Here is a 13326-nt window from a genome sequence, read left to right as displayed (position 1 = left end):
AGAACACCTTTTAAAGAATTGTTAGAATAGTTTAGTCATGGCTGTCTTTTGTTGAGAAAAATATATTATAAATTTAATTCCTCCACGATAATTGAAAGGATATACTTTGTTTTTGAGGTAACTGCCTAAAGATTGCACAAATCTTTATTTAGTGGGCATGCCTGGGTGGCCTAGTGATTGAGCGTCCACCTTGGGCTCAGGGCGTGATCCTGGAGACCTGGGATCAAGTCCTATGTCGGGCTCCCTGCATGGAGCCTGCTCCTCCCTCTGCCTGTCTCTGCCTCTCTCTCTGTGTCTCTCATAAATAAACAAAGAAATATATATATATATAAAACTTGTGAATTAAGGCTTATTTTTCAAAATAAGAGTATTGCTATATATATATATATATATATATATATATATATATATATATATATATATATATATAACTTTATTTAGGTAAAAATGAGGGACACTAACCATGTACCTTTAGAAATACTAAAATTTATGTGATTACATAGCTTTCCATCTAGCTCAGATATCCATGGCATTCGTAACTTAAAATTATTTAAATCTTTTCGAGTCTCTTCTTGATTGGATTTATTTTACTCTTTCATTGGAACATTATACAATGTGATACTGTATTATACATCCTAGAAAAGAGATGATTCATAAGCCATTAAAAAATTCCAGTGAAAGTTGAAATCCCAACTATATGTCCCTTGTCTTTGGATTGTCCTCCCTGCCAAAATAAAGATTGCTCACAGATTTTTTTGTAACACCATCCACAGTTAACTAACTTTACTCAAAGTGTCGAGTGAGATTAGTCAAAACTAGTTCTCTGCAGTTCCTGAAAATAATTATGACTTCTAAAGAATGAGATTAACAAGACCAAATAATTGTGTTTTTTTATTGTGAAGCTACTATATTTTAAGCTACCTTTACCCTTATCCCATATATTCTCTATTATGAAACTGTTGTAGCTCAAGAGATCCTCTGAAAAATAAGCATACACATAACAAAAATAATAATAATTGTTCCACTTTCTAGTAGTACCTGCTAAATATGACACTGAAACTCACAGGGATTTCTTTTGCTAGACTTAGGAAAGACCATTCAGTAATTGCATATGCACCACACTGTATTATGCCAAAAATAACGTGGCAATCCTGCCTGAAGTTGCCAATGCTAGTTTTACATCTCTGATTGCTACAGATCTTGAGTTCCCAACCCTACCATTCAATCTTATCCATCCTCAGCAGGAATCTGAATATCTACTTTATATTAACAAGTTAATGAGATATTTCCTTTGTCCCGTTCAATTGTCTTTTTAGACACCACATTCCATGTCACAACACACTTATTCATCAACTCCTACCTGTACTCCGCCTCTAGTATTAACAATCCTGTCATCAGACCTTAACTCAGTGTTAACTATTGAATTTTAATTGAGTCCATCATCCCTGGCTTCCAAAGACTCCTCACTTTCTTGGTTTTCTTAGCACCATTGTCTGGTCTCCAATTGTCTTTGCATGTTCTTCTTATGTTAAGTGTTATGAAAATAAGAGTATTGCTTCGTATTTATAGTAGGTTCTCTTCTCTCTTACATTATAAGTGCAACCATGTGAGCCAACAGAATTGTATGGCTTTACTTATGAGTTATATGCTGTGAACTCACACATCTTCATCTCCATACTGGTCCCATATTTGGCTGCCTACTTTTCCTCTTCTCTTAGATGTTTCAGAGAAATTTCATGTTCAACATGTTCAAAACCGAACTAAAATACTCCCTTAAAACAATGTAATTTATTTCAAGTTTTATCCATTTGCAAGTCAGAAACTTGTGAATTAAGGCTTATTTTTCAAAAAAGGCTCATTTTTCTTCATTTATTTTGAACACTCATCAAGAATTCATATCTCTTTAATAAGTCACTTCTACATACTTAGGACTACTTCTTGTCACTTCTCTCCTGTTCTTTTTTTTAAAGATTTTATTTATTTATTTATTTATTCATGAGAGACAGAGATAGAGAGAGGCAGAGACAGGTGGAGGGAGAAGCAGGGTTCATGCAGGGATCCTGAGGTGGGACTCGATACTGGGTCTCCAGGATCATGCCCTGGGCTGAAGGCGGTGCTAAACCCCTGAGCCACCAGGGCTGCCCTCTCTCCTGTTCTTAAAAAGTAAAAGGGCATAATGTTACTTAATGTATTAAAAAAAAACATTGCTATTATTTACTTATGTTATTTTTTCTGTTAACAGTATTATCTAGATATCATTGACATACAAACATTGTGTATATTTAAATTGTACAACTTGATGTCTTGATATATGTATTTTTTGTCAAATGATTACCACTATCAAGGCAGTTAAGGTAGTCACTGCTTCTACATTATTAACGTGTGTGTGTGTGTGTGTGTGTGTGTGTGATGAGAGGATTTAATGTGAAATCTATCCTGTTAGCAAATTACAAGTATATAATACAGTGCTGCTAACTATCTTCACCACACTATACACTGGATCTCCAGACTTTATTCATTATGCATAACAGAAAATGTATACCCTGTGATTAACATCATCCTAGTTTCCTTTCCCCCAGCCCCTAACAACCACCATCCTACTCTATGCTTTTATGCATTTTTCAGACTCCACGTATAAGTGGGATTATGCAATTTTCCTCTTTTTATGTCTGGCTTATTTCACTCAGCGAAATGAGCTCCAGTTTCACCCATATTGTTGCAAATTGAAGGATTCCTTCTTTTTTAAAGTAGAAGAATATTTGTGTGTTCTATTAACATTCTATTAAGAATATTTCATTGTGTTCTACGAACATTCTATTAACACAAACACACATCGCATTTTTAAAATATTTTATTAATTAATTTATTTATTTATTTATTTATTTATTTACCTATTTATTTATTTATTTATTCATTCATTCGTTCGTTTATTTATTTATTTATTTATTTATTTATTTATTTATTTAACACAGAGACACACCACACAAGGAAGGGGAGCAGGAGAGGGAGAGGCATGCTCCTTGCTGATCAGGGAGCCAGGTGCAGGGCTAGATCCCAGGACATGGGATCATGTCTTGAGCCAAGGTAGACACTTGATTGACACTTGATTGTCCTGAGACAAGGTACCCAGGTGCTCCTCACATGATATTTTCTTTTTTCATTCCTCCACTGAAGGATATTTAGGTTATTTCCTTATTTTAGCTAATGGGAATAATACATCAGTGTACATGGAAATGTAGATATTGCTTTGCTACCATGAGTTCATCTTGTTTGGATATATATCCAACAGCGACATTGCTGGATCATATAATAATTCTATTTTTAATTTTTGAGGAGTTTCCATGTTTCCTGTTTTTCATATGTACTAATTTACATTCCCCTTAGTAGCGTATAAGTTCTCTTTTCTCCACATCTTCACAAACACGTGTTATCTTTCTCTTTGAAAATAATCATCCTAACAGGTGTGAGGTGATATCTCATTGTAATTTTGATTTGTACTCTCCTTGATGATATGGGATGTTGAGTCTTTTTTCATGTGCCTATTAGCCTTTTGGATTTCTTTTTTTGAGAAGTGTCTAGTTGGGTATTTTGTTGATTTTTAATTAAGCCATTTGTATTTTTTGTATTAAGTTGTATGAGTTTCATATTTTGGAGCACTCCTTATCAGATATATGATTTGCCAATATTTTTTCACATATGTTCCCATTTTGCTATTATATCCTTTATCATGTGAAAGTTTTTTAGTTTGATTTAGTCTCACTTGTCTATTTTTGCAAGTTTCTTATACTTTTGGTGTCATAACTAAAAATATTATTGCTAAGATCAATATGAACAAGGTTTGTCCAAATGTTCCCCAACCCCCCAGGAATTTTACAGTGCCTGATTTTTCAGTCTTCAATCCATTTTGAAGTACAGAATGAGGTAGGGTTCCAGTTTCATTCTTTGGCATGTGGATATCTAGTTGTCCCAACACATTTGTTGGAAAGCTTATTCCTCCCCCATTGTGTGTTCTACGTATGCTGGTTGAAGATCAGTTGACCATAACGGTGGGTTTCCTTCTGTTTCTCTATTCTGTTCCATCAGTCTGTAGGTCTGTTTTTATGCCAGTACCATATTGTTTTGATTACTATAGCTTTGTATTATAATTTGAAAACAGGAAGTGTGATGCCTCAATCTTTGATCATCTTGCTCAAAATTTTTGGCTATTAGGGGTCTTGTGGCTTTATATAAATTTTATAATTCTTTTTTCTTTCAGTAAAAAAAAAAAAGTCATCAGGATTTTGATGGGGATTTCATTGAATCCATAGATCACTTTGGTAGTGTAAGCATTTTAAGATTAATTTTAACAATTCAGAATATAGAATATCTTTCCATTTGTGCTTTAAATGTCCTTCACCAATGTTTTATAATTTTCACCATACAAGTCTTTCTCCTCCTGGTTAAGTTAATTTCTAAGTATTTTTTTTTTGTCATTAATGTACATAGATTTATTCTCGTAATTTCCATCTTGATGAATTTCCTAATATAGAAATGCTACTGTTTTTCTATGTTGATTTTGTATGTTGCTTACTGAGTTCCTTATTAAATACATTCTATTATTTTGTAAAGTCTTTAGAATTTTCATATATACAATCATGCCATCTGTAATCAGAGATAATTTCATTTTGTCTCTTCAGATTTGGATACATTTCATTTCTTTATCTTGCCTGACTTCTCTGGCTAGGTCTTCCAATACTTTGCTAAATAGCAGTGATAAAAGTGGGCGTTTCTATCTTGTTCATATCTTAAATGAAAAGCTTTTACCCACTGATTATGAGTCCAGCTGTGTATTTTTAATAAATGGCTTTTATTGTGTTAAGAAGTTCCTTCCATATCTATTTTGTTGTAATTTTTTCAATATGAAAGGAATTGAATTTTGTTAAATGCTTTTTCTTTATTGAGATGATCATTTGTTTTTTCCCTTCAATTCTGTTAATGTGCTTTATCACATTGATTACTTTTCATGTGTTAAACCATTCTTGCATCCTAGGGATAAAACCCCTCGCTCTTGATATCTGATCCTTTCAACCTGCTGTTAAATTTGGTTTCCTAGGATTTTTACTGAGGATTTTTGCATCTGTGTTCATCAGGCATAATGGTCTATAATTTTCTTTTCTTTTTTTTCTCTTTTTTTTTTTTTTTTTGCATTGGTTGGTTTTGTAATAAAGATTCTCAAAACAAGTTTGAGAATATTCTCTCTTCCTTTTAATAGAAGGGTGGGTACTGTTTTTTCTTGAGAAAATTCTTAAAAATTTTATTTATTTGACAGAAAGAGCACAAACAAGGGTAGTGGTAGGCAGAAGGAGAGGGGTAAGCAGGCTCCCCACTGAGCAGTGGGCTCAACATGGGGATCCATCCCAGGATCCTGAGATAATGACCTGAGCTAAATTGGATGCATAACTGACTGAACCACTCAGGCACCCCTTTTCTTTGAAATTTTGATAGAATTCACCCATGAAGCCATCTGGTCCTCAGTTTTTCTTTGTTGTAAGATTTTTTATTATTATGGATCATTTCATTCTTGGAGTAGTTGCACACAGCTTGTAGGAGTCAGGTGTCCAATAAGGACGTTGTCTTCCAAATATCAGGGATCTTTGTTCTATTAACTGATTGCTACTTCTGATCATAGAGACACAGGCATAGAGGTGGGAAACCATTGTTGCAAGCATCTTGTTGACTGAAGCATCTCCCAGAAAATTTAAAGGGCCAAAACCATCTTCTTTTTAAAAAAACATATTTTATTTATTTATTAGAGAGAGCGCTGAGCACAGGAGCAGGGGAGGGGCCAAGGGAGAAGCACACTCCCTGCTGAGCAGGGAGCCTGATGCAGAGCTCCATCCCAGGACCTGAAGATCACAACCTGAACCAAAAGCAGATGTTTAACCAAATGAGCCATCCAGGTGTCCCCAAGCTGAATACACCCCAAGGTGTATTCAGTTGCATTCAGATGCGACTGTAAATATCTGTGAAATCCATCTGATCCAGTGTATCATTTGTGGCCCTTGTTTCTTTGGAGATGTTGTGCTTCGAAAATCTGTCATTTGCAGAAAGTGCCATGTTAAAGTCTCCTACTATTAGTATATAATTATCTAAGTATGTATTTCTTTGTTTATTAATTGATTGATATACTTGGCAGCTCCCACATTAGGGCATAAATATTCTTGATTGTTAGGTCCTCTTCTTGGATAGGCCCTTTAAGTATGATATAGTGTCCATCTTCATTTCTTACTACAGTCTTTGGGATAGATTTCAATTTATTTGATGCAAGGATTGCTACCCCAGCTTTCTTTTGAGGACCATTTGACTGGTAAATGCTTCTCCAACCTTTCATTTTTTAGTGGATTATTTCTTTGGGTTTCCTCTTTCTTTTACAGAGTCCCCCTTAATATTTCTTGCAGAGCTGGTTTGGTGGTCACATATTCTTTCAGTTTCTGCCTGTCTTGGAAGCTCTTTATCTCTCCTTCTATTCTGAATGAGAGCCTTGCTGGATAGAGTATTCTTGGCTGTATGTTCTTCTCATTTAGGACCCTGAGTATATCCTGGCAGCCCTTTCTGGCTTGCCAAGTCTCTGTGGAAGGGTCTGCTGTTAATCTGATATTTCTCCCCATAAAAGTTAAGAATCTCTTGTCTCTCACTGCTTTAAGAATTTTCTCTTTATCTTTGGAGTTTGCAAGTTTTGCTATTAAATGTCAAGGTGTTGAACGGTTTTTATTGATTTTGGGGGGATCTCTCTATCCCCTGGATCTGAATGCCTGTTTCCCTCCCCAAATTAGGGAAGTTCTCAGCTATGACTTGCTCAAATATGCTTTCTGGCCCCCTGTCCCTCTCGGCACCCCCTGGAACCCCAAATATACATAGATTCTTTCTTCAGAGGCTGTCATTTATTTCCCTTAACCTTTTCTTTTTCTTTCTTTTTTTAAATGTTTATATTTCTTTTTTAAAAAATTTTTATTTATTTATGATAGTCACACAGAGAGAGAGAGAGAGGAGAGAGGCAGAGACACAGGCAGAGGGAGAAGCAGGCTCCATGCACCGGGAGCCCGATGTGGGATTCGATCCCGGGTCTCCAGGATCGCGCCCTGGGCCAAAGGCAGGCACCAAACCACTGCGCCACCCAGGGATCCCTCCTTAACCTTTTCTCATAGTCTCTTGTTTTTCTCTTTTTTCCTCAGCCTCCTTCCTTGACATAAGCTTGTCTTCTCTGCCACTCACTCTTTCTTTTACCTCATTACCCCTTGTTATTAGGACCTCCAGTTTGGATTGCATCTCATTTAATTGATTTTTAATTTCATACTGATTAGATCTAAATTCTGCAGTCATGAAGTCTCTTGATTCCTTTATGCTTTTTTCCAGAGCCACCAGTAGCTTTATAATTGTGCTTCTGAATTGGCTTTCTGACATCACACTGTAACCCAAATTCTGTAGGTCTGTGGCAGAGAGTACTGTTCTTCTTTCTTTTATGGTGAGGTCTTTCTTCTACCTAAATTTCACCCTAGATTATTCTTGTTAGAAGCGAAACCCTTCTCTCTTTAGTGTTCCAGCTGTTCTTTCTTTAAATCTCAGGTCTAATTCACAGATGTTCAGGATGTTTTGAAAGTAATAATCTAGGTAAGTTGGTGGCACCAGGTGAGTTGAGGACCCCTACTCTTCCACCATCTTGCCATTAGTCTAAAATAATAATTTTAAAAGAAAGAATTATCTCATCCCAAACAAGGGATCTCATATAAGAGACTCATCATATTTCTTATTGAAAACCTTGGATGTCAGCAGACAATTGTTTGATATATTCAAAGTGCTGAGGGGGAAAATATTGTCAACTCAAAACCCTCTATCTGGCAAACTGCCCTTCTCATATTAGGGAGAAATTAAGACAGTGTCAGATAAATGAGGGAATAAATAAGAGCACTTTTTACCGCTATATCTGTCATGCAAGAAATGCTGAAGGTAGATGAAATGAAAGGATAATAAAGAGTAACTTAAAACTGTGCGAAGATATAAGGATCTGTGATAAAAGTAAGTGGACATTTTTTAAAAACTAGAATTTTAATTTTGGTTTTCAATTCAACTTTTTCTCTTTGCTTTTAGGAAATAATACATAAAAACAATTATTACTCTGTTCTTGGACATAAAATATGTAAAGATGAACTTTTGTGACATCCTAAGTAAATGGAGGTGGGAATGAACCTCTATAGGAGAAGGATTATGTTGTTGAAGTTGAGCTGATATAAATTCAAGTTAATGTGTTATAACTTTAGGATGTTAACTGTAATCCCTAGATAACCACAAGAAAAATAGTGATAAATATACACAAAAGGAAATGAGAAGAAAATGAAAACATCTTGCTAGAAAAATTCAATTGAACAAAAAAGAAGACAATAATGTAGGAAGTAAGAAACAAAAAAAAGTCTATAAAGCACATATAGAAAACAAGTAGCAAATTGAAAATATCCCTCCTTATCAGTAATTACTTTAAATATAAATAGTTTAAGCTCTCCAATCAAAGGTAAAGATTAGAATGCTATATTTTAAAGAGTAACCCAAGTATCTGCTGTCCAAGATATTCACTTCAGATCCATAGATACAAATTAAAAATTTAAGGGAGCAAAAAGATATCAACAAAATAGTAACCAAAAGAGAGCAGGCAAAGTTATACCTGTATTAGGAAAAATAGGCTTTAAATAAAGAAATTACAAGACAAAGAAATAGATTATGTATTAGTAAAAGTCTCAATGCAGCAAAAAGATATAACAATCATAAGCATTTATGTATCTAATAACAGATCTTCAAAATATATGAAGCAAAAATGGACAGAATTGAAGGGAGAAGTAGACAGTTCAACAATATTAGCAGACTTCAATACACCACTCTCAATAACGGGTGGAATAACCAGATATAAGTAAAGAAATAGAGGACTTGAAAAATACAGTAAACCAACCAGACCTAAAAATATATATACAGAACACTCTGCCCACCAGAATACAGTCTTCTCAAGTGCACATAGGTCATTCGTCAGAATAGATGTAAAGAAACTGGAACACTTGTGTACTGCTAATGGGGATCCAAATGGTATAGCCACTGTGAAAAATAGCACGGCAGTTACTTAAAAAATAGAAAATAAAATTACTGTACTATCCAGCAATTCCACTTCTGACATATACTCAAGAAGTCAAAGTAGGTAAAACTGCTGGTGAATTACCTAAATGAAAGCAACGTCACATTTAGTAATAAGCATTATATTTTTTACCTCTATGCTCTCATAGAAACAAAAAGCCATTTTCACTTAAGAATGTCCTTGTTAAAGCAATAAAAATATTAATTTTATTGAGTATTGACCAGTAAGTACACATCTTCATCATATTTTGTGTGACAAATGAGAAGTACACATAAAACACTCCTATTGAATACTGAAGTACAATTATTTGAATTGTATGATGAGCTGTTTAATTTTGGGGTATATATTTAATTTTACTATACCATTTCCTTGTCAGAAAACGAGGATAAATTAATACCCTTTTAATAAAATTCTTAAGAGAATTAGGATGAAGGAATATATATAAAGTAACTCTTTTTTTTTTTTTTTTTAAATTTTTTATTTATTTATGATAGTCACAGAGAGAGAGAGAGAGGCAGAGACACAGGCAGAGGGAGAAGCAGGCTCCATGCACCGGGAGCCTGATGTGGGATTCGATCCCGGGTCTCCAGGATCGCGCCCTGGGCCAAAGGCAGGCGCCAAACCGCTGCGCCACCCAGGGATCCCTAAAGTAACTCTTAAGGTAAAAAATAACATGTCTGCTCAACCAGGGTAAAAAGTAATAATGGTTATTACATATTAAGTGTTAATAAATGCCTGATAGCATTCTAAAGGTTTTATACCTATTGTCTCATTTTGTAATTGCAAATATTCTTATAAATATAGATACTGTCATCAGTCCTATTTTAAAGAGGATGATGCTGCACATAGAATAGCTTGTGACCTAGGCATTCTTAATTACCAGTTGCATTCATGGAAACTCCAAGTTATACTATTTCCCAGCATTATTATTCAAATTTTTTGTTTATGTTTTGAATTCTGTGCCATTCTTTGTCAATTAAATCTACAAGTTGATGACTCATTTGCATCAGACATTTAGAAATTGTTCAAGTGGCTTGATTCTGCTGAAGTAAGATTTCTCACAGATTAGCTGCATTGGCCCCAAAGTAGGTAGTATTATACTGGCACTCAGGTTCAATGCCTGAAGTAATATCCTATATTTTGAGTGACTCTCACCAGTTTAGTGTTATATTGAATAAGAAAGTTGGCGGGGGGGGGGGGGGGGAGTTCCTCAGTGATTCCTACCCTAATTCCAAATTAATGTAGAAGATATATATGTCATTCTAGTATTCTTTTACACACACACACACACACATACACACACAATTGGAAAAGATATTTTGACTTTATTAAACACATTTTTGTTCAATTTTAACTTCTCTCTTTTCTGTTGATCCTTCTTTTTCCTTATAAATGGGAGGGTTTGACAGCCCCTCTGTTCTTCCATTTCTCTCAGAAAAACATTGTTACTTTTTAAAAATTTTGTTTCTCATTAACACAAATTTATCATTGATCTACTCTTGTCTGCATAACCTCTTTTGACATCATCAAATACATTTCTACTTAATTAGTTCTATAACTCAATACTATCATCAGTTTTTCTCCCCAAATTAAGCATCCACATACATATTTTTTTTCTCATTGATCTCTTAGTTACTGGATCACAAGTATGACTGATTGCCATATGCATTTAAAAGAGAAAAGAAACATAGTGAGTCTTCTGACATTCATGTTTACTTATGTCATTCTGGTGTTTTTGTCAATGATAATAAGATTTTATCAGGAGTGTAATCCATAATAAATGCTCAAGAAATGTAAATTATGACCATTAATATGATGACTTTTTTGATTAACATTACAACTGTCACTATATAGCAAACCATCCTCAAAATAAACAGTATAAAGGAAAACTATTTTATATGCTATGCAGATTCTGAGTCAGAAATCTGAATAGAACATAGCAGGGGTGACTGATTACTGCTTCATAATATATAGGGCCTCAATTAAGAAGATTTGAACATCCTGGTGATGACTAAGAGAGTTGGAGAATGGAATCATCTACAGCCTTCTTCATTCACATCTGGTACATGAGCTAGGATGACTAAAAAGCAAGACTCAGCAAAGACTGTCTACTGAAGCATGGATTTGTAGCCTCTCTGTATACCTATGGCAACTTATGGTAGGGTAGTAGGTTGCAAGAGGGAAATCCCAAAGGAATTGTCCAAAGAGCAAATAAATAAGGGCAATCAGTTAAAAAATAAAAAGGATTTATATAAGCTAAACTTAGAAGCCACATGATAGCACCTTACTCTACACTACCAACACTAATCTATCATGGCAGTGTTTCTCAGGCAACCAATTAGAAAGCCTGTTAATATAGTTTGTTGGACCTTACCTATACTCTACCAAGGTTGCTCAGATTCAAGGGAAGGGTATATAAACTTCAATTCTTGATGGAAGGAGAGTCAAGGAATATGAAAACATGTTTGAAATTTGCTTCAATAACTGTTTAATTATAATCATTATTAAATATTAACAATAAGACCTAACATTTCACATTGGATTCCAGTGAAAAATTTGGAGTCACCTAATTTCCATTTTTCTATGCAGTGAAATAACTGGGAATACGTGGACTAGTTATCTAAACCTCTTTAATCTCTGAAATATAATTTTGTGATTTAAAAGGAAAATTTTATTCATAGTTATCAAAAATCCCAATGCTATCCATGCAGTACACATTCTAAAAACTCAAGTCACAATTGGATTCATAATCTGCCTAATACTTTGATACACATACACATACACCTTTGTTCTTTTTCTATTAGATTTAGGAAAAGTATTAGTCCCCCTATGCTTGGCCAAAGAGTCGAAACTTAAGCATAACTGAGAATTAGGGTCTTTTATTTTTCTGTTTTACTTTAGCTTTTTCACACCTATGTCCACCCCCCACATGAACAGGTGTACATGCAAATGCTATTTTAAAGATTTAATAACTTTCAAAATGTTTCTTGGAACAAAATATTCCATTTTTTAAAGGACAACATTATTGAATTTAGGCAAATTAAATGTCACCAAAATCAATTTTCTTTTAATGGTCAGCTCTTAACCACAGCTTGAAATACTTGAAATCAGTTAAAGGTAAACTTCCCTTAATATTTCATGTGAAGGTCAGATTAAAGCAAAATATAGCCAGCTTTCTTTACCATTCACAACAAAAGCAATAGGTAATCACAATTAATGCTGACTATTAGAATACTCCTTGAGATCATTCAAATTCCTACTTACGAATAAATAATTTATGTCAAATAAGAGAATTGTTTTAGCCTAATAAATTTACTCTAAGTGTGAGGTTTCAATGCTGAATTCAGATTGATTTTTATCTTAAAGCTATATTTGAAAAAAAGACTTTAGCCTAAACAATATTTTTGCTACTTGTAAATGATAAAATAGAAATTTCAATAATATATATTCATATTATCATGAAATAATGAAAATACTTGCTTAAGTTTTAAATTAATCCCCAATGATTTATTGTCATACATTTTACAGTGTGGCACAATAGAAATACTGCAATATGTCCAAATTCATAAATATCACACAATATGAATGAAGCTTAAATAATTGTCATGTGTATAAACTGGAAGATATCATTGTAAACAGAATATTAGTGATAGAAAAATTATTCCTCAAATGTTTTTCTTCTTTATATCTGTGTTATGTAAAAGTTCTTAATTTTGAGGAATACATGAAGTGATTTTCTTTTTCTTTTTCTTTTTTTTAAAGACTTTACTTATTTATTCATGAGAGAAACACAGAGAGAGAGAGAGGCAGAGACACAGGCAGAGGGAGAAGCAGGCTCCATGCAAGGAGTCTGATGTGGGACTCGATCCTGGGTTTCCAGGATCACACCCTGGGCCGAAGGCAGGCTCTAAACCACTGGCCACCCAGGCATCCCAAATTTATTTTTCTTCTAATCACTATCTTTACCTTCTCTGTTCTATGCAGTATCTGAGCATTTTCCTAAATCTGTGGTTACATTTGGTTATTAAAACAGAAATCACTTTATTTTGAACTCCTGTTCTCATATTTCTGGAAAAGCTTCAAATACCCTCTTCCAAAGAAGTCTAAGACCATGTCAGTGCCCTATTGGGGTGCGGTGGTGGGGAGGGGAGGAATATAAACAAGAAAGAGGAGAT

The sequence above is a fragment of the Vulpes lagopus genome, chromosome 22 (genome assembly GCF_018345385.1).
Source record: "Vulpes lagopus strain Blue_001 chromosome 22, ASM1834538v1, whole genome shotgun sequence".
Lineage (NCBI taxonomy): Eukaryota > Metazoa > Chordata > Mammalia > Carnivora > Canidae > Vulpes > Vulpes lagopus.
This window is presented reverse-complemented; position numbering follows the sequence as displayed.